Source organism: Microtus oregoni, unplaced genomic scaffold (genome assembly GCF_018167655.1).
Source record: "Microtus oregoni isolate MIOR12 unplaced genomic scaffold, Mior012 000051F_ref0000332, whole genome shotgun sequence".
Classification (NCBI taxonomy): domain Eukaryota; kingdom Metazoa; phylum Chordata; class Mammalia; order Rodentia; family Cricetidae; genus Microtus; species Microtus oregoni.
In genome coordinates, this window is record NW_024543811.1 from 7,881,897 (window position 1) to 7,906,727 (window position 24,831).

Genomic DNA, 24,831 nt, shown 5'->3' on the forward strand with positions numbered 1-24,831 from the left:
GGGTGCTCAGTACTCAGTGCTCAGGATGCTGGGTGCTCAGTGCTCAGGGTACTGGGTGCTCAGTGCTCAGGGTGCTCAGTGCTCAGTGCTCAGGGTGCTGGGTGCTCAGTGCTCGGGGTGCTGGGTGCTCAGTACTCAGGGTGCTGGGTGCTCATTGCTCGGGGTGCTGGGTGCTCAGTGCTCAGGGTCCTGGGTGCCCCATGCTCGGGGTGCTGGGTGCTCAGTACTCAGGGTGCTGGGTGCTCAATGCTCAGGGTGCTGGGTCGCAGTGCTCGGGGTACTGGGTACTCAGTGCTCAGTACAGAGGGTGCTGGGTGCTCAGTGCTCGGGGTGCTGTGTGCTCAGTGCTCAGTACTCAGGGTGCTGGGTGCTCAGTGCTCAGGGTGCTGGGTGCTCAGTACTCAGGGTGCTGGGTGCTCAGTGCTCTGGGTGCTGGGTGCTCAGTGCTCGGGGTGCTGGGTACTCAGTGCTCAGTACACAGGGTGCTGGGTGCTCAGTGCTCGGGGTGCTGGGTGCTCAGTGCTCAGTACTCAGGGTGCTGGGTGCTCACTGCTCGGGGTGCTGGATGCTCAGTACTCAGGGTGCTGGGTGCTCAGTGCTCAGGGTGCTGGGTGATCAGTACTCAGGGTGCTGGGTGCTCAGTACGCAGTATGCTGTGTGCTCAGTGCTCAGGGTGCTGGGTGCTCAGTGCTCGGGGTGCTGGGTGCTCAGTACTCAGCATGCTCGGTGCTCAGTACTCAGGGTGCTGGGTGCTCAGTGCTCAGGGTGCTGTGTGCTCAGTACTCAGGGTGCTGGGTGCTCGGTGCTCAGTATGCTGGGTGCTCAGTACTCAGGGTGCTGGCTGACCAGTACTCAGGGTGCTCGGTGCTCAGTACTCAGGGTGCTGGCTGCTCAGTGCTCGGGGTGCTCAGTGCTTGGGGTGCTGGGTGCTCAGTACTCAGGGTGCTCAGTGCTTGGGGTGTTGGGTGCTTAGTACTCAGGGTGCTGGGTGCTCAGTGCTCAGGGTGCTGGGTGCTCAGTACTCAGGGTGCTGGGTGCTCAGTACTCAGGGTGCTGGGTGCTCAGTGCTCGGGGTGCTGGGTGCTCAGTACTCGGGGTGCTCAGTGCTCAGTACTCAGGGTGCTGGGTGCTCAGTGCTCAGGGTGCTGGGTGCTCATCGCTCGGGGTGCTGGCTGCTCGGTTCTCATGTTGCTGGGTGCTCAGTACTCGGGATGCTGGGTGCTCAGTACTCAGGGTGCTGGGTGCTCATTGCTGGGGGTGCTGGGTGCTCAGTACTCAGGGTGCTGGGTGCTCATTGCTGGGGGTGCTGGCTGCTCGGTTCTCAGGTTGCTGGGTGCTCAGTACTCGGGGTGCTGGGTGCTCAGTACTCAGGGTGCTGGGTGCTCATTGCTGGGGGTGCTGGGTGCTCAGTGCTCAGGTTGCTGGGTGCTCAGTACTCGGGGTGCTCGGTGCTCAGTACTCAGGGTGCTGGGTGCTCATTGCTCGGGGTGCTGGGTGCTCAGTGCTCAGGGTGCTGGGTGCCCCATTCTCGGGGTGCTGGGTGCTCAGTACTCGGGGTGCTGGGTGCTCAGTGCTCAGGGTGCTGGGTCGCAGTGCTCGGGGTACTGGGTACTCAGTGCTCAGTACACAGGGTGCTGGGTGCTCAGTGCTCGGGGTGCTGTGTGCTCAGTGCTCAGTACTCAGGGTGCTGGGTGCTCAGTGCTCGGGGTGCTGGGTGCTCAGTACTCAGGGAGCTGGGTGCTCAGTACTCAGGGTGCTGGGTGCTCATTACTCAGGGTGCTGGGTGCTCAGTACTCAGGGTGCTCAGTGCTTGGGGTGCTGGGTGCTCAGTGCTCAGGGTGCTCAGTGCATGGGGTGTTGGGTGCTCAGTGCTCAGTACTCAGGGTGCTCGGTGCTCAGTGCTCAGGGTGCTCAGTGCTCAGTACTCAGGGTGCTCAGTGCTCAGTGCTCTGGGTGCTGGGTGCTCAGTGCTCGGGGTGCTGGGTGCTCAGTGCTCAGGGTGCTGGGTGCTCAGTACTCAGGGTGCTCAGTGCTCAGGGTGCTGGGTGCTCAGTGCTCGGGGTGCTGGGTACTCAGTGCTCAGGGTGCTCAGTGCGCAGGGTGCTGGGTGCTCAGTACTCAGGGTGCTGGGTGCTCAGTGCTCGGGGTGCTCGGTGCTCAGTACGCTGGGTGCTCAGTACTCAGGGTGATGGGTGCTCAGTACTCAGGGTGCTGGGTGCTCAGTACTCAGGGTCCTGGGTGCTTAGTACTCAGGGTGCTGGGTGCTCAGTTCTCAGGGTGCTCGGTGCTCAGTGCTCGGGGTTCTGGGTGCTCAGTACTCAGGGTGATCGGTGCTCAGTACTCAGGGTGCTCAGTGCTCAGTACTCAGGGTGCTCAGGCTCAGTGCTCATGGTGCAGGGTGCTCAGTGCTCGGATTGCTGGGTGCTCAGTGCTCGGGGTGCTGGGTGTCTCAGTGCTCAGGGTGCTCGGTGCTCAGTACTCAGGGTGCTGGGTGCTCAGTGCTCAGGGTGCTCAGTGCTCATTACTCAGCGTGCTGGGTGCTCAGTGCTCAGGGTGCTCGGTGCTCAGTACTCAGGGTGCTCAGTGCTCAGTACTCAGCGTGCTGGGTGCTCAGTGCTCAGGGTGCTGGGTGCTCAGTACTCAGGGTGCTGGGTGCTTAGTACTCAGGGTGCTCGGTCCTCAGTGCTCAGGGTGCTGGGTGCTCAGTACTCAGGGTGCAGGGTGCTCAGTGCTCAGGGTGCTCAGTGCTCAGTACTCAGGGTGCTCGGTGATCAGTGCTCAGGGTGCTCAGTGCTCAGTACTCAGTGTGCTCAGTGCTCAGTGCTCTGGGTGCTGGGTTCTCAGTGCTCGGGGTGCTGGTTGCTCAGTGCTCAGGGTGCTGGGTGCTCAGTACTCAGGGTGCTCAGTGCTCAGGGTGCTCAGTACTCAGGGTGCTGGGTGCTCAGTACTCAGGGTCCTGGGTGCTTAGTACTCAGGGTGCTGGTTGCTCAGTGCTCAGCGTGCTGGGTGCTCAGTACTCAGTGCTCAGGATGCTTTGTGCTCAGTGCTCAGGGTTCTGGGTGCTCAGTGCTCAGGGTGCTCAGTGCTCAGTGCCCAGTGCTCAGGGTGCTGGGTGCTCAGTGCTCGGGGTGCTGGGTGCTCAGTGCTCGGGGTGCTGGGTGCTCAGTGCTCGGGGTGCTGGGTGCTCATTGCTGGGGGTGCTGGGTGCTCAGTGCTCAGGTTGCTGGGTGCTCAGTACTCGGGGTGCTCGGTGCTCAGTACTCAGGGTGCTGGGTGCTCATTGCTCGGGGTGCTGGGTGCTCAGTGCTCAGGGTGCTGGGTGCCCCATGCTCGGGGTGCTGGGTGCTCAGTACTCGGGGTGCTGGGTGCTCAATGCTCAGGATGCTGGGTCGCAGTGCTCGGGGTACTGGGTACTCAGTGCTCAGTACAGAGTGTGCTGGGTGCTCAGTGCTCGGGGTGCTGTGTGCTCAGTGCTCAGTACTCAGGGTGCTGGGTGCTCAGTGCTCGGGGTGCTGGGTGCTCAGTACTCAGGGAGCTGGGTGCTCAGTACTCAGGGTGCTGGGTGCTCATTACTCAGGGTGCTGGGTGCTCAGTACTCAGGGTGCTCAGTGCTTGGGGTGCTGGGTGCTCAGTGCTCAGGGTGCTCAGTGCTTGGGGTGTTGGGTGCTCAGTGCTCAGTACTCAGGGTGCTCGGTGCTCAGTGCTCAGGGTGCTCAGTGCTCAGTACTCAGGGTGCTCGGTGCTCAGTACTCAGGGTGCTGGGTGCTCAGTGCTCAGGGTGCTGGGTGCTCAGTACTCAGGGTGCTGGGTGCTCGGTGCTCAGGGTGCTCGGTGCTCAGTACTCATGGTGCTGGGTGCTCAGTGCTCAGGGTGCTGGGTGCTCAGCGCTCAGGGTGCTGGGTGCTCAGTAATCGGGGTGCTCAGTGCTCAGTACTCAGGGTGCTGGGTGCTCAGTGCTCAGCGTGCTGGGTGCTCAGTACTCAGTGCTCAGGATGCTGGGTGCTCAGTGCTCAGGGTACTGGGTGCTCAGTGCTCAGGGTGCTCAGTGCTCAGTGCTCAGGGTGCTGGGTGCTCAGTGCTCGGGGTGCTGGGTGCTCAGTACTCAGGGTGCTGGGTGCTCATTGCTCGGGGTGCTGGGTGCTCAGTGCTCAGGGTCCTGGGTGCCCCATGCTCGGGGTGCTGGGTGCTCAGTACTCAGGGTGCTGGGTGCTCAATGCTCAGGGTGCTGGGTCGCAGTGCTCGGGGTACTGGGTACTCAGTGCTCAGTACAGAGGGTGCTGGGTGCTCAGTGCTCGGGGTGCTGTGTGCTCAGTGCTCAGTACTCAGGGTGCTGGGTGCTCAGTGCTCAGGGTGCTGGGTGCTCAGTACTCAGGGTGCTGGGTGCTCAGTGCTCTGGGTGCTGGGTGCTCAGTGCTCGGGGTGCTGGGTACTCAGTGCTCAGTACACAGGGTGCTGGGTGCTCAGTGCTCGGGGTGCTGGGTGCTCAGTGCTCAGTACTCAGGGTGCTGGGTGCTCACTGCTCGGGGTGCTGGATGCTCAGTACTCAGGGTGCTGGGTGCTCAGTGCTCAGGGTGCTGGGTGATCAGTACTCAGGGTGCTGGGTGCTCAGTACGCAGTATGCTGTGTGCTCAGTGCTCAGGGTGCTGGGTGCTCAGTGCTCGGGGTGCTGGGTGCTCAGTACTCAGCATGCTCGGTGCTCAGTACTCAGGGTGCTGGGTGCTCAGTGCTCAGGGTGCTGTGTGCTCAGTACTCAGGGTGCTGGGTGCTCGGTGCTCAGTATGCTGGGTGCTCAGTACTCAGGGTGCTGGCTGACCAGTACTCAGGGTGCTCGGTGCTCAGTACTCAGGGTGCTGGCTGCTCAGTGCTCGGGGTGCTCAGTGCTTGGGGTGCTGGGTGCTCAGTACTCAGGGTGCTCAGTGCTTGGGGTGTTGGGTGCTTAGTACTCAGGGTGCTGGGTGCTCAGTGCTCAGGGTGCTGGGTGCTCAGTACTCAGGGTGCTGGGTGCTCAGTACTCAGGGTGCTGGGTGCTCAGTGCTCGGGGTGCTGGGTGCTCAGTACTCGGGGTGCTCAGTGCTCAGTACTCAGGGTGCTGGGTGCTCAGTGCTCAGGGTGCTGGGTGCTCATCGCTCGGGGTGCTGGCTGCTCGGTTCTCATGTTGCTGGGTGCTCAGTACTCGGGATGCTGGGTGCTCAGTACTCAGGGTGCTGGGTGCTCATTGCTGGGGGTGCTGGGTGCTCAGTACTCAGGGTGCTGGGTGCTCATTGCTGGGGGTGCTGGCTGCTCGGTTCTCAGGTTGCTGGGTGCTCAGTACTCGGGGTGCTGGGTGCTCAGTACTCAGGGTGCTGGGTGCTCATTGCTGGGGGTGCTGGGTGCTCAGTGCTCAGGTTGCTGGGTGCTCAGTACTCGGGGTGCTCGGTGCTCAGTACTCAGGGTGCTGGGTGCTCATTGCTCGGGGTGCTGGGTGCTCAGTGCTCAGGGTGCTGGGTGCCCCATTCTCGGGGTGCTGGGTGCTCAGTACTCGGGGTGCTGGGTGCTCAGTGCTCAGGGTGCTGGGTCGCAGTGCTCGGGGTACTGGGTACTCAGTGCTCAGTACACAGGGTGCTGGGTGCTCAGTGCTCGGGGTGCTGTGTGCTCAGTGCTCAGTACTCAGGGTGCTGGGTGCTCAGTGCTCGGGGTGCTGGGTGCTCAGTACTCAGGGAGCTGGGTGCTCAGTACTCAGGGTGCTGGGTGCTCATTACTCAGGGTGCTGGGTGCTCAGTACTCAGGGTGCTCAGTGCTTGGGGTGCTGGGTGCTCAGTGCTCAGGGTGCTCAGTGCATGGGGTGTTGGGTGCTCAGTGCTCAGTACTCAGGGTGCTCGGTGCTCAGTGCTCAGGGTGCTCAGTGCTCAGTACTCAGGGTGCTCAGTGCTCAGTGCTCTGGGTGCTGGGTGCTCAGTGCTCGGGGTGCTGGGTGCTCAGTGCTCAGGGTGCTGGGTGCTCAGTACTCAGGGTGCTCAGTGCTCAGGGTGCTGGGTGCTCAGTGCTCGGGGTGCTGGGTACTCAGTGCTCAGTACACAGGGTGCTGGGTGCTCAGTGCTCGGGGTGCTGGGTGCTCAGTGCTCAGTACTCAGGGTGCTGGGTGCTCAGTGCTCGGGGTGCTGGATGCTCAGTACTCAGGGTGCTGGGTGCTCAGTGCTCAGGGTGCTGGGTGCTCAGTACTCAGGGTGCTGGGTGCTCAGTACGCAGTATGCTGGGTGCTCAGTGCTCAGGGTGCTGGGTGCTCAGTTCTCAGGGAGCTGGGTGCTCAGTACTCAGGGTGCTCGGTGCTCAGTACTCAGGGTGCTGGGTGCTCAGTGCTCAGGGTGCTGTGTGCTCAGTACTCAGGGTGCTGGGTGCTCGGTGCTCAGTATGCTGGGTGCTCAGTACTCAGGGTGCTGGCTGCTCAGTACTCAGGGTGCTCGGTGCTCAGTACTCAGGGTGCTGGCTGCTCAGTGCTCGGGGTGCTCAGTGCTTGGGGTGCTGGGTGCTCAGTACTCAGGGTGCTCAGTGCTTGGGGTGTTGGGTGCTTAGTACTCAGGGTGCTGGGTGCTCAGTGCTCAGGGTGCTGGGTGCTCAGTACTCAGGGTGCTGGGTGCTCAGTACTCAGGGTGCTGGGTGCTCAGTGCTCGGGGTGCTGGGTGCTCAGTACTCGGGGTGCTCAGTGCTCAGTACTCAGGGTGCTGGGTGCTCAGTGCTCAGGGTGCTGGGTGCTCAGCGCTCGGGGTGCTGGCTGCTCGGTTCTCAGGTTGCTGGGTTCTCAGTACTCTGGGTGCTGGGTGCTCAGTACTCAGGGTGCTGGGTGCTCATTGCTGGGGGTGCTGGGTGCTCAGTACTCAGGATGCTGGGTGCTCATTGCTGGGGGTGCTGGGTGCTCAGTACTCAGGTTGCTGGGTGCTCAGTACTCAGCGTGCTGGGTGCTCAGTACTCAGTGCTCAGGATGCTGGGTGCTCAGTGCTCAGGGTTCTGGGTGCTCAGTGCTCAGGGTGCTCAGTGCTCAGTGCTCAGTGCTCAGGGTGCTGGGTGCTCAGTGCTCGGGGTGCTGGGTGCTCAGTGCTCGGGGTGCTGGGTGCTCAGTGCTCGGGGTGCTGGGTGCTCATTGCTGGGGGTGCTGGGTGCTCAGTGCTCAGGTTGCTGGGTGCTCAGTACTCGGGGTGCTCGGTGCTCAGTACTCAGGGTGCTGGGTGCTCATTGCTCGGGGTGCTGGGTGCTCAGTGCTCAGGGTCCTGGGTGCCCCATGCTCGGGGTGCTGGGTGCTCAGTACTCAGGGTGCTGGGTGCTCAATGCTCAGGGTGCTGGGTCGCAGTGCTCGGGGTTCTGGGTACTCAGTGCTCAGTACAGAGGGTGCTGGGTGCTCAGTGCTCGGGGTGCTGTGTGCTCAGTGCTCAGTACTCAGGGTGCTGGGTGCTCAGTGCTCGGGGTGCTGGGTGCTCAGTACTCAGGGTGCTGGGTGCTCAGTGCTCTGGGTGCTGGGTGCTCAGTGCTCGGGGTGCTGGGTACTCAGTGCTCAGTACACAGGGTGCTGGGTGCTCAGTGCTCGGGGTGCTGGGTGCTCAGTGCTCAGTACTCAGGGTGCTGGGTGCTCACTGCTCGGGGTGCTGGATGCTCAGTACTCAGGGTGCTGGGTGCTCAGTGCTCAGGGTGCTGGGTGATCAGTACTCAGGGTGCTGGGTGCTCAGTACGCAGTATGCTGGGTGCTCAGTGCTCAGGGTGCTGGGTGCTCAGTGCTCGGGGTGCTGGGTGCTCAGTACTCAGCGTGCTCGGTGCTCAGTACTCAGGGTGCTGGGTGCTCAGTGCTCAGGGTGCTGTGTGCTCAGTACTCAGGGTGCTGGGTGCTCGGTGCTCAGTATGCTGGGTGCTCAGTACTCAGGGTGCTGGCTGACCAGTACTCAGGGTGCTCGGTGCTCAGTACTCAGGGTGCTGGCTGCTCAGTGCTCGGGGTGCTCAGTGCTTGGGGTGCTGGGTGCTCAGTACTCAGGGTGCTCAGTGTCTGGGGTGTTGGGTGCTTAGTACTCAGGGTGCTGGGTGCTCAGTGCTCAGGGTGCTGGGTGCTCAGTACTCAGGGTGCTGGGTGCTCAGTACTCAGGGTGCTGGGTGCTCAGTGCTCGGGGTGCTGGGTGCTCAGTACTCGGGGTGCTCAGTGCTCAGTACTCAGGGTGCTGGGTGCTCAGTGCTCAGGGTGCTGGGTGCTCAGGGCTCGGGGTGCTGGCTGCTCGGTTCTCAGGTTGCTGGGTGCTCAGTACTCGGGATGCTGGGTGCTCAGTACTCAGGGTGCTGGGTGCTCATTGCCGGGGGTGCTGGGTGCTCAGTACTCAGGGTGCTGGGTGCTCATTGCTGGGGGTGCTGGCTGCTCGGTTCTCAGGTTGCTGGGTGCTCAGTACTCGGGGTGCTGGGTGCTCAGTACTCAGGGTGCTGGGTGCTCATTGCTGGGGGTGCTGGGTGCTCAGTGCTCAGGTTGCTGGGTGCTCAGTACTCGGGGTGCTCGGTGCTCAGTACTCAGGGTGCTGGGTGCTCATTGCTCGGGGTGCTGGGTGCTCAGTGCTCAGGGTGCTGGGTGCCCCATTCTCGGGGTGCTTGGTGCTCAGTACTCGGGGTGCTGGGTGCTCAGTGCTCAGGGTGCTGGGTCGCAGTGCTCGGGGTACTGGGTACTCAGTGCTCAGTACACAGGGTGCTGGGTGCTCAGTGCTCGGGGTGCTGTGTGCTCAGTGCTCAGTACTCAGGGTGCTGGGTGCTCAGTGCTCGGGGTGCTGGGTGCTCAGTACTCAGGGAGCTGGGTGCTCAGTACTCAGGGTGCTGGGTGCTCATTACTCAGGGTGCTGGGTGCTCAGTACTCAGGGTGCTCAGTGCTCGGGGTGCTGGGTGCTCAGTGCTCAGGGTGCTCAGTGCATGGGGTGTTGGGTGCTCAGTGCTCAGTACTCAGGGTGCTCGGTGCTCAGTGCTCAGGGTGCTCAGTGCTCAGTACTCAGGGTGCTCAGTGCTCAGTGCTCTGGATGCTGGGTGCTCAGTGCTCGGGGTGCTGGGTGCTCAGTGCTCAGGGTGCTGGGTGCTCAGTACTCAGGGTGCTCAGTGCTCAGGGTGCTGGGTGCTCAGTGCTCGGGGTGCTGGGTACTCAGTGCTCAGTACACAGGGTGCTGGGTGCTCAGTGCTCGGGGTGCTGGGTGCTCAGTGCTCAGTACTCAGGGTGCTGGGTGCTCAGTGCTCGGGGTGCTGGATGCTCAGTACTCAGGGTGCTGGGTGCTCAGTGCTCAGGGTGCTGGGTGCTCAGTACTCAGGGTGCTGGGTGCTCAGTACGCAGTATGCTGGGTGCTCAGTGCTCAGGGTGCTGGGTGCTCAGTTCTCAGGGTGCTGGGTGCTCAGTACTCAGGGTGCTCGGTGCTCAGTACTCAGGGTTCTGGGTGCTCAGTGCTCAGGGTGCTGTGTGCTCAGTACTCAGGGTGCTGGGTGCTCAGTACTCAGGGTGCTCGGTGCTCAGTACTCAGGATGCTGGCTGCTCAGTGCTCGGGGTGCTCAGTGCTTGGGGTGCTGGGTGCTCAGTACTCAGGGTGCTCAGTGCTTGGGGTGTTGGGTGCTTAGTACTCAGGGTGCTGGGTGCTCAGTGCTCAGGGTGCTGGGTGCTCAGTACTCAGGGTGCTGGGTGCTCAGTACTCAGGGTGCTGGGTGCTCAGTGCTCGGGGTGCTGGGTGCTCAGTACTCGGGGTGCTCAGTGCTCAGTACTCAGGGTGCTGGGTGCTCAGTGCTCAGGGTGCTGGGTGCTCAGCGCTCGGGGTGCTGGCTGCTCGGTTCTCAGGTTGCTGGGTTCTCAGTACTCTGGGTGCTGGGTGCTCAGTACTCAGGGTGCTGGGTGCTCATTGCTGGGGGTGCTGGGTGCTCAGTACTCAGGATGCTGGGTGCTCATTGCTGGGGGTGCTGGGTGCTCAGTACTCAGGTTGCTGGGTGCTCAGTACTCGGGGTGCTGGGTGCTCAGTACTCAGGGTGCTGGGTGCTCATTGCTGGGGTGCTGGGTGCTCAGTGCTCAGGTTGCTGGGTGCTCAGTACTCGGGGTGCTGGGTGCTCAGTACTCAGGGTGCTGGGTGCTCATTGCTCGGGGTGCTGGGTGCTCAGTGCTCAGGGTGCTGGGTGCTCAGTGCTCGGGGTGCTGGGTGCTCAGTACTCGGGGTGCTGGGTGCTCAGTGCTCAGGGTGCTGGGTCGCAGTGCTCGGGGTACTGGGTACTCAGTGCTCAGTACACAGGGTGCTGGGTGCTCAGTGCTCGGGGTGCTGTGTGCTCAGTGCTCAGTACTCAGGGTGCTGGGTGCTCAGTGCTCGGGGTGCTGGGTGCTCAGTACTCAGGGTACTTGGTGCTCAGTACTCAGGGTGCTGGGTGATCAGTGCTCAGGGTGCTGGGTGGTCAGTACTCAGGGTGCTCGGTGCTCAGTACTCAGGGTGCTGGGTGCTCAGTGCTCAGGGTGCTGGGTCCTCAGTGCTCTGGGTGCTGTGTGCTTAGTGCTCGGGGAGCTGGGTGCTCAGTACTCAGGATGCTGGGTGCTCAGTACTCGGGGTGCTGGGTGCTCAGTACTCAGGGAGCTGGGTGCTCAGTCCTCAGGGAGCTGGGTGCTCAGGACTCAGGTGCTGGGTGCTCAGTGCTCAGGGTGCTGGGTGCTCAGTGCTCGGGGTGCTGGGTGCTCAGTGCTCAGTACTCAGGGTGCTGGGTGCTCAGTGCTCGGGGTGCTGGGTGCTCAGTGCTCAGTACTCAGGGTGCTGGGTGCTCAGTGCTCAGGGTGCTGGGTGCTCAGTGCTCAGGGTGCTGGGTGCTCAGTGCTCAGGGTGCTGGGTACTCAGTGCTCAGGGTGCTGGGTGCTCAGTACTCAGGGTGCTGGGTGCTCAGTACTCAGGGTGCTGGGTGCTCAGTGCTCGGGGTGCTGGGTGCTCAGTGCTCAGTGTGCTCGGTGCTCAGTACTCAGAGTGCTGGGTGCTCAGTGCTCGGGGTTTTCTGTACTCAGGGTGCTGTGTGTTCAGTGCTCAGGGTGCTGGGTGCTCAGTACTCAGGGTGCTCGGTGCTCGGGGTTCTGGGTGCTCAGTGCTCGGGGTGCTCAGTGCTCAGTACTCAGGGTGCTCGGTGCTTAGTACTCAGGGTGCTGGGTTCTCAGTACTCCGGGTGCTGGGTGCTCAGTGCTCGGGGTGCTGGGTGCTCAGTGCTCAGCGTGCTGGGTGCTCAGTACTCAGTGCTCAGGATGCTGGGTGCTCAGTGCTCAGGGTTCTGGGTGCTCAGTGCTCAGGGTGCTCAGTGCTCAGTGCCCAGTGCTCAGGGTGCTGGGTGCTCAGTGCTCAGGGTGCTGGGTGCCCAGTGCTCGGGGTGCTGGGTGCTCAGTGCTCGGGGTGCTGGGTGCTCATTGCTGGGGGTGCTGGGTGCTCAGTGCTCAGGTTGCTGGGTGCTCAGTACTCGGGGTGCTCGGTGCTCAGTAGTCAGGGTGCTGGGTGCTCATTGCTGGGGGTGCTGGGTGCTCAGTGCTCAGGGTGCTGGGTGCCCCATGCTCGGGGTGCTGGGTGCTCAGTACTCGGGGTGCTGGGTGCTCAATGCTCAGGATGCTGGGTCGCAGTGCTCGGGGTACTGGGTACTCAGTGCTCAGTACAGAGTGTGCTGGGTGCTCAGTGCTCGGGGTGCTGTGTGCTCAGTGCTCAGTACTCAGGGTGCTGGGTGCTCAGTGCTCGGGGTGCTGGGTGCTCAGTACTCAGGGAGCTGGGTGCTCAGTACTCAGGGTGCTGGGTGCTCATAACTCAGGGTGCTGGGTGCTCAGTACTCAGGGTGCTCAGTGCTTGGGGTTGCTGGGTGCTCAGTGCTCAGGGTGCTCAGTGCTTGGGCTGTTGGGTGCTCAGTGCTCAGTACTCAGGGTGCTCGGTGATCAGTGCTCAGGGTGCTCAGTGCTCAGTACTCAGGGTGCTCGGTGCTCAGTACTCAGGGTGCTGGGTGCTCAGTGCTCAGGGTGCTGGGTGCTCAGTACTCAGGGTGCTGGGTGCTCGGTGCTCAGGGTGCTCGGTGCTCAGTACTCATGGTGCTGGGTGCTCAGTGCTCAGGGTGCTGGGTGCTCAGCGCTCAGGGTGCTGGGTGCTCAGTAATCGGGGTGCTCAGTGCTCAGTACTCAGGGTGCTGGGTGCTCAGTGCTCAGCGTGCTGGGTGCTCAGTACTCAGTGCTCAGGATGCTCGGTGCTCAGTGCTCAGGGTTCTGGGTGCTCAGTGCTCAGGGTGCTCAGTGCTCAGTGCTCAGTGCTCAGGGTGCTGGGTGCTCAGTGCTCGGGGTGCTGGGTGCTCAGTGCTCGGGGTGCTGGGTGCTCAGTGCTCGGGGTGCTGGGTGCTCATTGCTGGGGGTGCTGGGTGCTCAGTGCTCAGGTTGCTGGGTGCTCAGTACTCGGGGTGCTCGGTGCTCAGTACTCAGGGTGCTGGGTGCTCATTGCTCGGGGTGCTGGGTGCTCAGTGCTCAGGGTCCTGGGTGCCCCATGCTCGGGGTGCTGGGTGCTCAGTACTCGGGGTGCTGGGTGCTCAATGCTCAGGGTGTTGGGTCGCAGTGCTCGGGGTACTGGGTACTCAGTGCTCAGTACAGAGGGTGCTGGGTGCTCAGTGCACGGGGTGCTGTGTGCTCAGTGCTCAGTACTCAGGGTGCTGGGTGCTCAGTGCTCGGGGTGCTGGGTGCTCAGTACTCAGGGTGGTGGGTGCTCAGTGCTCTGGGTGCTGGGTGCTCAGTGCTCGGGGTGCTGGGTACTCAGTGCTCAGTACACAGGGTGCTGGGTGCTCAGTGCTCGGGGTGCTGGGTGCTCAGTGCTCAGTACTCAGGGTGCTGGGTGCTCACTGCTCGGGGTGCTGGATGCTCAGTACTCAGGGTGCTGGGTGCTCAGTGCTCAGGGTGCTGGGTGCTCAGTACTCAGGGTGCTGGGTGCTCAGTACGCAGTATGCTGGGTGCTCAGTGCTCAGGGTGCTGGGTGCTCAGTGCTCGGGGTGCTGGGTGCTCAGTACTCAGGGTGCTCGGTGCTCAGTACTCAGGGTGCTGGGTGCTCAGTGCTCAGGGTGCTGTTTGCTCAGTACTCAGGGTGCTGGGTGCTCGGTGCTCAGTATGCTGGGTGCTCAGTACTCAGGGTGCTGGCTGCTCAGTACTCAGGGTGCTCGGTGCTCAGTACTCAGGGTGCTGGCTGCTCAGTGCTCGGGGTGCTCAGTGCTTGGGGTGCTGGGTGCTCAGTACTCAGGGTGCTCAGTGCTTGGGGTGTTGGGTGCTTAGTACTCAGGGTGCTGGGTGCTCAGTGCTCAGGGTGCTGGGTGCTCAGTACTCAGGGTGCTGGGTGCTCAGTACTCAGGGTGCTGGGTGCTCAGTGCTCGGGGTGCTTGGTGCTCAGTACTCGGGGTGCTCAGTGCTCAGTACTCAGGGTGCTGGGTGCTCAGTGCTCAGGGTGCTGGGTGCTCAGCGCTCGGGGTGCTGGCTGCTCGGTTCTCAGGTTGCTGGGTGCTCAGTACTCGGGATGCTGGGTGCTCAGTACTCAGGGTGCTGGGTGCTCATTGCTGGGGGTGCTGGGTGCTCAGTACTCAGGGTGCTGGGTGCTCATTGCTGGGGGTGCTGGGTGCTCAGTGCTCAGGTTGCTGGGTGCTCAGTACTCGGGGTGCTCGGTGCTCAGTACTCAGGGTGCTGGGTGCTCATTGCTCGGGGTGCTGGGTGCTCAGTGCTCAGGGTGCTGGGTGCCCCATTCTCGGGGTGCTGGGTGCTCAGTACTCGGGGTGCTGGGTGCTCAGTGCTCAGGGTGCTGGTTCGCAGTGCTCGGGGTACTGGGTACTCAGTGCTCAGTACACAGGGTGCTGGGTGCTCAGTGCTCGGGGTGCTGTGTGCTCAGTGCTCAGTACTCAGGGTGCTGGGTGCTCAGTGCTCGGGGTGCTGGGTGCTCAGTACTCAGGGAGCTGGGTGCTCAGTACTCAGGGTGCTGGGTGCTCATTACTCAGGGTGCTTGGTGCTCAGTACTCAGGGTGCTCAGTGCTTGGGGTGCTGGGTGCTCAGTGCTCAGGGTGCTCAGTGCTTGGGGTGTTGGGTGCTCAGTGCTCAGTACTCAGGGTGCTCGGTGCTCAGTGCTCAGGGTGCTCAGTGCTCAGTACTCAGGGTGCTCAGTGCTCAGTGCTCTGGGTGCTGGGTGCTCAGTGCTCGGGGTGCTGGGTGCTCAGTGCTCAGGGTGCTGGGTGCTCAGTACTCAGGGTGCTCAGTGCTCAGGGTGCTGGGTGCTCAGTGCTCGGGGTGCTGGGTACTCAGTGCTCAGTACACAGGGTGCTGGGTGCTCAGTGCTCGGGGTGCTGGGTGCTCAGTGCTCAGTACTCAGGGTGCTGGGTGCTCAGTGTTCGGGGTGCTGGATGCTCAGTACTCAGGGTGCTGGGTGCTCAGTGCTCAGGGTGCTGGGTGCTCAGTACTCAGGGTGCTGGGTGCTCAGTACGCAGTATGCTGGGTGCTCAGTGCTCAGGGTGCTGGGTGCTCAGTGCTCGGGGTGCTGGGTGCTCAGTACTCAGGGTGCTCGGTGCTCAGTACTCAGGGTGCTGGGTGCTCAGTGCTCAGGGTGCTGTGTGCTCAGTACTCAGGGTCCTGGGTGCTCGGTGCTCAGTATGCTGGGTGCTCAGTACTCAGGGTGCTGGCTGATCAGTACTCAGGGTGCTGGCTGCTCAGTGCTCGGGGTGCTCAGTGCTTGGGGTGCTGGGTGCTCAGTACTCAGGGTGCTCAGTGCTTGGGGTGTTGGGTGCTTAGTACTCAGGGTGCTGGGTGCTCAGTGCTCAGGGTGCTGGGTGCTCAGTACTCAGGGTGCTGGGTGCTCAGTACTCAGGGTGCTGGGTGCTCAGTGCTCGGGGTGCTGGGTGCTCAGTACTCGGGGTGCTCAGTGCTCAGTACTCAGGGTGCTGGGTGCTCAGTGCTCAGGGTGCTGGGTGCTCAGCGCTCGGGGTGCTGGCTGCTCGGTTCTCAGGTTGCTGGGTTCTCAGTACTCGGGGTGCTGGGTGCTCAGTTCTCAGGGTGCTGGGTGCTCATTGCTGGGGGTGCTGGGTGCTCAGTACTCAGGATGCTGGGTGCTCATTGCTGGGGGTGCTGGCCGCTCGGTTCTCAGGTTGCTGGGTGCTCAGTACTCGGGGTGCTGGGTGCTCAGTACTCAGGGGGCTGGGTGCTCATTGCTGGGGGTGCTGGGTGCTCAGTGCTCAGGTTGCTGGGTGCTCAGTACTCGGGGTGCTGGGTGCTCAGTACTCAGGGTGCTGGGTGCTCATTGCTCGGGGTGCTGGGTGCTCAGTGCTCAGGGTGCTGGGTGCTCAGTGCTCGGGGTGCTGGGTGCTCAGTACTCGGGGTGCTGGGTGCTCAGTGCTCAGGGTGCTGGGTCGCAGTGCTCGGGGTACTGGGTACTCAGTGCTCAGTACACAGGGTGCTGGGTGCTCAGTGCTCGGGGTGCTGTGTGCTCAGTGCTCAGTACTCAGGGTGCTGGGTGCTCAGTGCTCGGGGTGCTGGGTGCTCAGTACTCAGGGTACTTGGTGCTCAGTACTCAGGGTGCTGGGTGATCAGTGCTCAGGGTGCTGGGTGCTCAGTACTCAGGGTGCTCGGTGCTCAGTACTCAGGGTGCTGGGTGCTCAGTGCTCAGGGTGCTGGGTCCTCAGTGCTCTGGGTGCTGTGTGCTTAGTGCTCGGGGAGCTGGGTGCTCAGTACTCAAGATGCTGGGTGCTCAGTACTCGGGGTGATGGGTGCTCAGTACTCAGGGAGCTGGGTGCTCAGTCCTCAGGGTGCTGGGTGCTCAGGACTCAGGTGCTGGGTGCTCAGTGCTCAGGGTGCTGGGTGCTCAGTGCTCGGGGTGCTGGGTGCTCAGTGCTCAGTACTCAGGTTGGTGGGTGCTCAATGCTCGGGGTGCTGGGTGCTCAGTGCTCAGTACTCAGGGTGCTGGGTGCTCAGTGCTCAGGGTGCTGGGTGCTCAGTGCTCAGGGTGCTGGGTGCTCAGTGCTCAGGGTGCTGGGTACTCAGTGCTCGGGGTGCTGGGTGCTCAGTACTCAGGGTGCTGGGTGCACAGTACTCAGGGTGCTGGGTGCTCAGTGCTCGGGGTGCTGGGTGCTCAGTGCTCAGTGTGCTCGGTGCTCAGTACTCAGAGTGCTGGGTGCTCAGTGCTCGGGGTTTTCTGTACTCAGGGTGCTGTGTGTTCAGTGCTCAGGGTGCTGGGTGCTCAGTACTCAGGGTGCTCGGTGCTCGGGGTTCTGGGTGCTCAGTGCTCGGGGTGCTCAGTGCTCAGTACTCAGGGTGCTCGGTGCTTAGTACTCAGGGTGCTGGGTTCTCAGTACTCCGGGTGCTGGTTGCTCAGTGCTCAGGGTGCTCGGTGCTCAGTGCTCATGGTGCTGGGTGCTCAGTACTCAGGGTGATCATTGCTCAGGGTGCTGGGTGCTCAGTACTCAGGGTGCTGGGTGCTCAGTACTCAGGGTGCTCAGTGCTCAGTACTCAGGCTGCTCAGTGCTCAGTACTAAGGTTGCTCAGTGCTCAGGGTGCTGGGTGCTCAGTACTCAGGGTGCTGGGTGCTCAGTACTCAGGGTCCTGGGTGCTTAGTACTCAGGGTGCTGGGTGCTCAGTGCTCAGGGTGCTTGGTGCTCAGTGCTCGGGGTTCTGGGTGCTCAGTACTCAGGGTGCTCGGTGCTCAGTACTCAGGGTGCTCAGTGCTCAGTACTCAGGGTGCTCAGGCTCAGTGCTCAGGGTGCAGGGTGCTCAGTGCTCGGGGTGCTGGGTGCTCAGTGCTCGGGGTGCTGGGTGTCTCAGTGCTCAGGGTGCTGGGTGCTCAGTGCTCAGAGTGCTGGGTGCTCAGTACTCAGGGTGCTCGGTGCTCAGTACTCAGGGTGCTGGGTGCTCAGTGCTCAGGGTGCTCAGTGCTCAGTACTCAGCGTGCTGGGTGCTCAGTGCTCAGGGTGCTCGGTGCTCAGTACTCAGGGTGCTCAGTGCTCAGTACTCAGCGTGCTGGGTGCTCAGTGCTCAGGGTGCTGGGTGCTCAGTACTCAGGGTGCTGGGTGCTTAGTACTCAGGGTGCTCGGTCCTCAGTGCTCAGGGTGCTGGGTGCTCAGTACTCAGGGTGCAGGGTGCTCAGTGCTCAGGGTGCTCAGTGCTCAGTACTCAGGGTGCTCGGTGCTCAGTGCTCAGGGTGCTCAGTGCTCAGTACTCAGGGTGCTCAGTGCTCAGTGCTCTGGGTGCTGGGTGCTCAGTGATCGGGGTGCTGGGTGCTCAGTGCTCAGGGTGCTGGGTGCTCAGTACTCAGGGTGCTCAGTGCTCAGGGTGCTGGGTGCTCAGTGCTCGGGGTGCTGGGTACTCAGTGCTCAGTACACAGGGTGCTGGGTGCTCAGTGCTCGGGGTGCTGGGTGCTCAGTGCTCAGTACTCAGGGTGCTGGGAGCTCAGTGCTCGGGGCGCTGGATGCTCAGTACTCAGGGTGCTGGGTGTTCAGTACTCAGGGTGCTGGGTGCTCAGTACTCAGGGTGCTGGGTGCTCAGTACTCAGTATGCTGGGTGCTCAGTGCTCAGGGTGCTGGGTGCTCAGTGCTCGAGGTGCTGGGTGCTCAGTACTCAGGGTGCTCGGTGCTCAGTACTCAGGGTGCTGGGTGCTCAGTGCTCAGGGTGCTGGGTGCTCAGTACTCAGGGTGCTGGGTGCTCGGTGCTCAGGGTGCTCGGTGCTCAGTACTCATGGTGCTGGGTGCTCAGTGCTCAGGGTGCTGGGTGCTCAGCGCTCAGGGTGCTGGGTGCTCAGTAATCGGGGTGCTCAGTGCTCAGTACTCATGGTGCTGGGTGCTCAGTGCTCAGCGTGCTGGGTGCTCAGTACTCAGTGCTCAGGATGCTGGGTGCTCAGTGCTCAGGGTTCTGGGTGCTCAGTGCTCAGGGTGCTCAGTGCTCAGTGCTCAGGGTGCTGGGTGCTCAGTGCTCGGGGTGCTGGGTGCTCAGTGCTCGGGGTGCTGGGTGCTCAGTTCTCGGGGTGCTCGGTGCTCAGTGCTCGGGGTGCTGGGTGCTCAGTACTCGGGGTGCTCAGTGCTCAGTACTCAGGGTGCTGGGTGCTCAGTGCTCAGGGTGCTGGGTGCTCAGCGCTCAGGGTGCTGGCTGCTCCGTTCTCAGGTTGCTGGGTGCTCAGTACTCGGGGTGCTGGGTGCTCAATACTCAGGGTGCTGGGTGCTCATTGCTCGGGGTGCTGGGTGCTCAGTGCTCGGGGTGCTGGGTGCTCAGTGCTCGGGGTGCTGGGTGCTCAGTACTCGGGGTGCTGGGTGCTCAGTGCTCAGGGTGCTGGATCTCAGTGCTCGGGGTACTGGGTACTCAGTGCTCAGTACACAGGGTTCTGGGTGCTCAGTGCTCGGGGTGCTGGGTGCTTAGTGCTCGGGGTGCTGGGTGCTCAGTACTCAGGGTGCTGGGTGCTCAGTACTCGGGGTGCTGGGTGCTCAGTACTCAGGGAGCTGGGTGCTCAGTACTCAGGGTGCTGGGTGCTCAGTACTCGGGTGCTGGGTGCTCAGTGCTCAGGGTGCTGGGTGCTCAGTGCTCGGGGTGCTGGGTGCTCAGTGCTTAGTACTCAGGGTGCTGGGTGCTCAGTGCTCGGGGTGCTGGGTGCTCAGTGCTCAGTACTCAGGGTGCTGGGTGCTCAGTGCTCAGGGTGCTGGGTGCTCAGTGCTCAGGGTGCTGGGTGCTCAGTGCTCAGGGTGCTGGGTACTCAGTGCTCGGGGTGCTGGCTGCTCAGTACTCAGGGTGCTGGGTGCTCAGTACTCAGGGTGCTGGGTGCTCAGTGCTCGGGGTGCTGGGTGCTCAGTGCTCGGGGTGCTGGGTGCTCATTACTCAGGGTGCTGGGTGCTCAGTGCTCGGGGTGCTGGGTGCTCAGTGCTCAGTACTCAGGGTGCTGGGTGCTCAGTGCTCAGGGTGCTGGGTGCTCAGTGCTCAGGGTGCTGGGTGCTCAGTGCTCAGGGTGCTGGGTACTCAGTGCTCGGGGTGCTGGGTGCTCAGTACTCAGGGTGCTGGGTGCTCAGTACTCAGGGTGCTGGGTGCTCAGTGCTCGGGGTGCTGGGTGCTCAGTGCTCAGTGTGCTCGGTGCTCAGTGCTCAGGGTGCTGGGTGCTCAGTGCTCGGGGTGCTGGGTGCTCATTACTCAGGGTGCTGGGTGCTCAGTATTCAGGGTGCTCAGTGCTTGTGGTGCTGGGTGCTCAGTACTCAGGGTGCTCAGTGCTTGGGGTGTTGGGTGCTTAGTACTCAGGGTGCTGGGTGCTCAGTGCTCAGGGTGCTGGGTGCTCAGTACTCAGGGTGCTGGGTGCTCAGTACTCAGGGTGCTGGGTGCTCAGTGCTCGGGGTGCTGGGTCCTCAGTGCTCTGGGTGCTGTGTGCTTAGTGCTCGGGGTGCTGGGTGCTCAGTACTCAGGGTGCTGGGTGCTCAGTACTCAGGGTGCTGGGTGCTCAGTGCTCAGGGTGCTGGGTGATCCGTGCTCGGGGTGCTGGGTGCTCAGTGCTCGGGGCGCTGGGTGCTCAGTGCTCGGGGTGCTCGGTGCTCAGTGCTCGGGGTGCTGGGTGCTCAGTACTCAGGGTGCTCAGTGCTCAGTACTCAGGGTGCTGGGTGCTCAGTGCTCAGTGTGCTGGGTGCTCAGTGCTCGGGGTGCTGGCTGCTCGGTTCTCAGGTTGCTGGGTGCTCAGTACTCGGGGTGCTGGGTGCTCAGTACTCAGGGTGCTGGGTGCTCATTGCTCGGGGTGCTGGGTGCTCAGTGCTCGGGGTGCTGGGTGCTCAGTGCTCAGTACACAGGGTGCTGGGTGCTCATTGCTCAGGGTGCTGTGTTCTCAGTGCTCAGTACTCAGGGTACTTGGTGCTCAGTACTCAGGGTGCTGGGTGATCAGTGCTCAGGGTGCTGGGTGCTCAGTACTCAGGGTGCTCGGTGCTCAGTACTCAGGGTGCTGGCTGCTCAGTGCTCAGGGTGCTGGGTCCTCAGTGCTCTGGGTGCTGTGTGCTTAGTGCTCGGGGTGCTGGGTGCTCAGTACTCAGGGTGCTGGGTGCTCAGTACTCGGGGTGCTGGGTGCTCAGTACTCAGGGAGCTGGGTGCTCACTACTCAGGGTGCTGGGTGCTCAGTACTCGGGTGTTGGGTGCTCAGTGCTCAGGGTGCTGGGTGCTCAGTGCTCAGGGTGCTGGGTGCTCAGTGCTCAGTACTCAGGGTGCTGGGTGCTCAGTGCTCGGGGTGCTGGGTGCTCAGTGCTCAGAACTCAGGGTGCTGGGTGCTCAGTGCTCAGGGTGCTTGGTGCTCAGTGCTCAGTGTGCTGGGTGCTCAGTGCTCAGGGTGCTGGGTACTCAGTGCTCGGGGTGCTGGGTGCTCAGTACTCAGGGTGCTGGGTGCTCAGTACTCAGGGTGCTGGGTGCTCAGTGCTCGGGGTGCTGGGTGCTCAGTGCTCAGTGTGCTCGGTGCTCAGTACTCAGGGTGCTGGGTTCTCAGTGCTAGGGGTTTTCTGTACTCAGGGTGCTGTGTGTTCAGTGCTCAGGGTGCTGGGTGCTCAGTACTCAGGGTGCTCGGTGCTCGGGGTTCTGGGTGCTCAGTGCTCGGGGTGCTCGGTGCTCAGTACTCGGGGTGCTCATTGCTCAGTACTCAGGGTGCTCGGTGCTTAGTACTCAGGGTGCTGGGTGCTCAGTACTCAGGGTGATCATTGCTCAGGGAGCTGGGTGCTCAGTACTCAGGGTGCTGGGTGCTCAGTACTCAGGGTGCTCAGTGCTCAGTACTCAGGGTGCTCAGTACTCAGTACTAAGGTTGCTCAGTGCTCAGGGTGCTGGGTGCTCAGTGCTCGGGGTGCTCGGTGCTCAGTACTCAGGGTGCTGGGTGCTCAGTGCTCAGGGTGCTGGGTGCTAAGTGCTCAGGGTGCTGGGTGCTCAGTGCTCAGGGTGCTGGGTGCTCAGTACACAGGGTGCTCGGTGCTCGGGATGCTGGGTGCTCAGTGCTCGGTGTGCTCGGTGCTCAGTACTCGGGGTGCTCAGTGCTCAGTACTCAGGGTGCTGGGAGCTCAGTGCTCAGGGTGCTGGGTGCTCAGTACTCAGGGTGCTGGGTGCTCGGTGCTCAGTACGCTGGGTGCTCAGTACTCAGGGTGTTGGGTGCTCAGTACTCAGGGTGCTGGGTGCTCAGTACTCAGGGTGCTCGGTGCTCAGTACTCAGGGTGCTGGGTGCTCAGTGCTCAGGGTGCTGGGTGCTCAGTACTCAGGGTGCTGGGTGCTCAGTGCTCAGTACGCTGGGTGCTCAGTACTCAGGGTGCTGGGTGCTCAGTACTCAGGGTGCTGGGTGCTTAGTACTCAGGGTGCTGGGTGCTCAGTGCTCAGGGTGCTCGGTGCTCAGTGCTCGGGGTGCTGGGTGCTCAGTACTCAGGGTGCTCAGTGCTCAGTACTCAGGGTGCTCAGTGCTCAGTACTCAGGGTGCTCAGGCTCAGTGCTCAGGGTGCAGGGTGCTCAGTGCTCGGGATGCTGGGTGCTCAGTGCTCGGGGTGCTGGGTGTCTCAGTGCTCAGGGTGCTGGGTGCTCAGTGCTCAGATTGCTGGGTGCTCAGTACTCATGGTGCTCGGTGCTCAGTACTCAGGGTGCTGGGTGCTCAGTGCTCAGGGTGCTCAGTGCTCAGTACTCAGCGTGCTGGGTGCTCAGTGCTCAGGGTGCTCGGTGCTCAGTACTCAGGGTGCTCAGTGCTCAGTACTCAGCGTGCTGGGTGCTCAGTGCTCAGGGTGCTGGGTGCTCAGTACTCAGGGTGCTGGGTGCTTAGTACTCAGGGTGCTCGGTCCTCAGTGCTCAGGGTGCTGGTTGCTCAGTACTCAGGGTGCAGGGTGCTCAGTGCTCAGGGTGCTCAGTGCTCAGTACTCAGGGTGCTCGGTGCTCAGTGCTCAGGGTGCTCAGTGCTCAGTACTCAGGGTGCTCAGTGCTCAGTGCTCTGGGTGCTGGGTGCTCAGTGCTCGGGGTGCTGGGTGCTCAGTGCTCAGGGTGCTGGGTGCTCAGTACTCAGGGTGCTCAGTGTTCAGGGTGCTGGGTGCTCAGTGGTCGGGGTGCTGTGTACTCAGTGCTCAGTACACAGAGTGCTGGGTGCTCAGTGCTCGGGGTGCTGGGTGCTCAGTGCTCAGTACTCAGGGTGCTGGGTGCTCAGTGCTCGGGGTGCTGGATGCTCAGTACTCAGGGTGCTGGGTGCTCAGTGCTCAGGGTGCTGGGTGCACAGTACTCAGGGTGCTGTGTGCTCAGTACTCAGTATGCTGGGTGCTCAGTGCTCAGGGTGCTGGGTGCTCAGTGCTCGGGGTGCTGGGTGCTCAGTAGTCAGGGTGCTCGGTGCTCAGTACTCAGGGTGCTGGGTGCTCAGTGCTCAGGGTGCTGGGTGCTCAGTACTCAGGGTGCTGGGTGCTCGGTGCTCAGGGTGCTCGGTGCTCAGTAATCAGGGTGCTGGGTGCTCAGTACTCAGGGTGCTCGGTGCTCAGTACTCAGGGTGCTGGCTGCTCAGTGCTCGGGGTGCTCAGTGCTTGGGGTGTTGGGTGCTTAGTACTCAGGGTGCTGGGTGCTCAGTGCTCAGTGCTCGGGGTGCTGTGTGCTCAGTACTCAGGGTGCTGGGTGCTCAGTACTCAGGGTGCTGGGTGATCAGTACTCGGGTGCTGGGTGCTCAGTGCTCAGGGTGCTGGGTGCTCAGTGCTCAGTGCTCGGGGTGCTGTGTGCTCAGTACTCAGGGTGCTGGGTGCTCAGTACTCAGGGTGCTGGGTGATCAGTACTCGGGTGCTGGGTGCTCAGTGCTCAGGGTGCTGGGTGCTCAGTGCTCGGGGTGCTGGGTGCTCAGTGCTCAGTGCTCGGGGTGCTGGGTGCTCAGTGCTCGGGGTGCTCGGTGCTCAGTGCTCGGGGTGCTGGTTGCTCAGTGCTCGGGGTGCTCGGTGCTCAGTGCTCGGGGTGCTGGGTGCTCAGTGCTCGGGGTGCTCAGTGCTCAGTACCTCAGGGTGCTGGGTGCTCAGTGCTCAGGGTGCTGGGTGCTCAGCGCTCGGGGTGCTGGGTGCTCAGTAATCGGGGTGCTCAGTGCTCAGTACTCAGGGTGCTGTGTGCTCAGTGCTCAGCGTGCTGGGTGCTCAGTACTCAGTGCTCAGGATGCTGGGTGCTCAGTGCTCAGGGTGCTGGGTGCTCAGTGCTCAGGGTGCTCAGTGCTCAGTGCTCAGGGTGCTGGGTGCTCAGTGCTCGGGGTGCTGGGTGCTCAGTGCTCGGGGTGCTGGGTGCTCAGTGCTCGGGGTGCTCGGTGCTCAGTGCTCGGGGTGCTGGGTGCTCAGTACTCGGTGTGCTCAGTGCTCAGTACTCAGGGTGCTGGGTGCTCAGTGCTCAGGGTGCTGGGTGCTCAGCGCTCGGGGTGCTGGCTGCTCCGTTCTCAGGTTGCTGGGTGCTCAGTACTCGGGGTGCTGGGTGCTCAGTACTCAGGGTGCTGGGTGCTCATTGCTCGGGGTGCTGGGTGCTCAGTGCTCGGGGTGCTGGGTGCTCAGTGCTCGGGGTGCTGGGTGCTCAGTACTCGGGGTGCTGGGTGCTCAGTGCTCAGGGTGCTGGGTCACAGTGCTCGGGGTACTGGGTACTAAGTGCTCAGTACACAGGGTGCTGGGTTCTCAGTGCTCGGGGTGCTGTGTGCTCAGTGCTCAGTACTCAGGGTGCTGGGTGCTCAGTGCTCGGGGTGCTGGGTACTCAGTGCTCAGTACACAGGGTGCTGGGTGGTCAGTGCTCGGGGTGCTGGGTGCTCAGTACTCAGGGTGCTGGGTGCTCAGTGCTCGGGGTGCTGGATGCTCAGTACTCAGGGTGCTGGGTGCTCAGTGCTGAGGGTGCTGGGTGCTCAGTGCTCAGGGTGCTGGGTGCTCAGTACTCATTATGCTGGGTGCTCAGTGCTCAGGGTGCTGGGTGCTCAGTGCTCGGGGTGCTGGGTGCACAGTACTCAGGGTGCTCGGTGCTCAGTACTCAGGGTGCTGGGTGCTCAGTGCTCAGTATGCTGGCTGCTCAGTTCTCAGGGTGCTGGCTGCTCATTACTCAGGGTGCTCGGTGCTCAGTACTCAGGGTACTGGCTGCTCAGTGCTCGGGGTGCTCAGTGCTTGGGGTGCTGGGTGCTCAGTACTCAGGGTGCTCAGTGCTTGGGGTGTTGGGTGCTTAGTACTCAGGGTGCTGGGTGCTCAGTGCTCAGGGTGCTGGGTGCTCAGTACTCAGGGTGCTGGGTGCTCAGTACTCAGGGTGCTGGGTGCTCAGTACTCGGGGTGCTCAGTGCTCAGTACTCAGGGTGCTGGGTGCTCAGTGCTCAGGGTGCTGGGTGCTCAGCGCTCGGGGTGCTGGCTGCTCGGTTCTCAGGTTGCTGGGTGCTCAGTACTCGGGGTGTTGGGTGCTCAGTACTCAGGGTGCTGGGTGCTCATTGCTGGGGGTGCTGGGTGCTCATTGCTCAGGTTGCTGGGTGCTCAGTACTCGGGGTGCTCGGTCCTCAGTACTCAGGGTGCTGGGTGCTCATTGCTCGGGGTGCTGGGTGCTCAGTGCTCAGGGTGCTGGGTGCCCCATGCTCGGGGTGCTGGGTGCTCAGTACTCGGGGTGCTGGGTGCTCAGTGCTCAGGGTGCTGGGTCGCAGTGCTCGGGGTACTGGGTACTCAGTGCTCAGTACACAGGGTGCTGGGTGCTCAGTGCTTGGGGTGCTGGGTGCTCAGTGCTCAGGGTGCTCAGTGCTTGGGGTGTTGGGTTCTCAGTGCTCAGTACTCAGGGTGCTCAGTGCACAGTGCTCTGGGTGCTGGGTGCTCAGTGCTCGGGGTGCTGGGTGCTCAGTGCTCAGGGTGCTGGGTGCTCAATACTCACGGTGCTCAGTGCTCAGGGTGCTGGGTGCTCAGTGC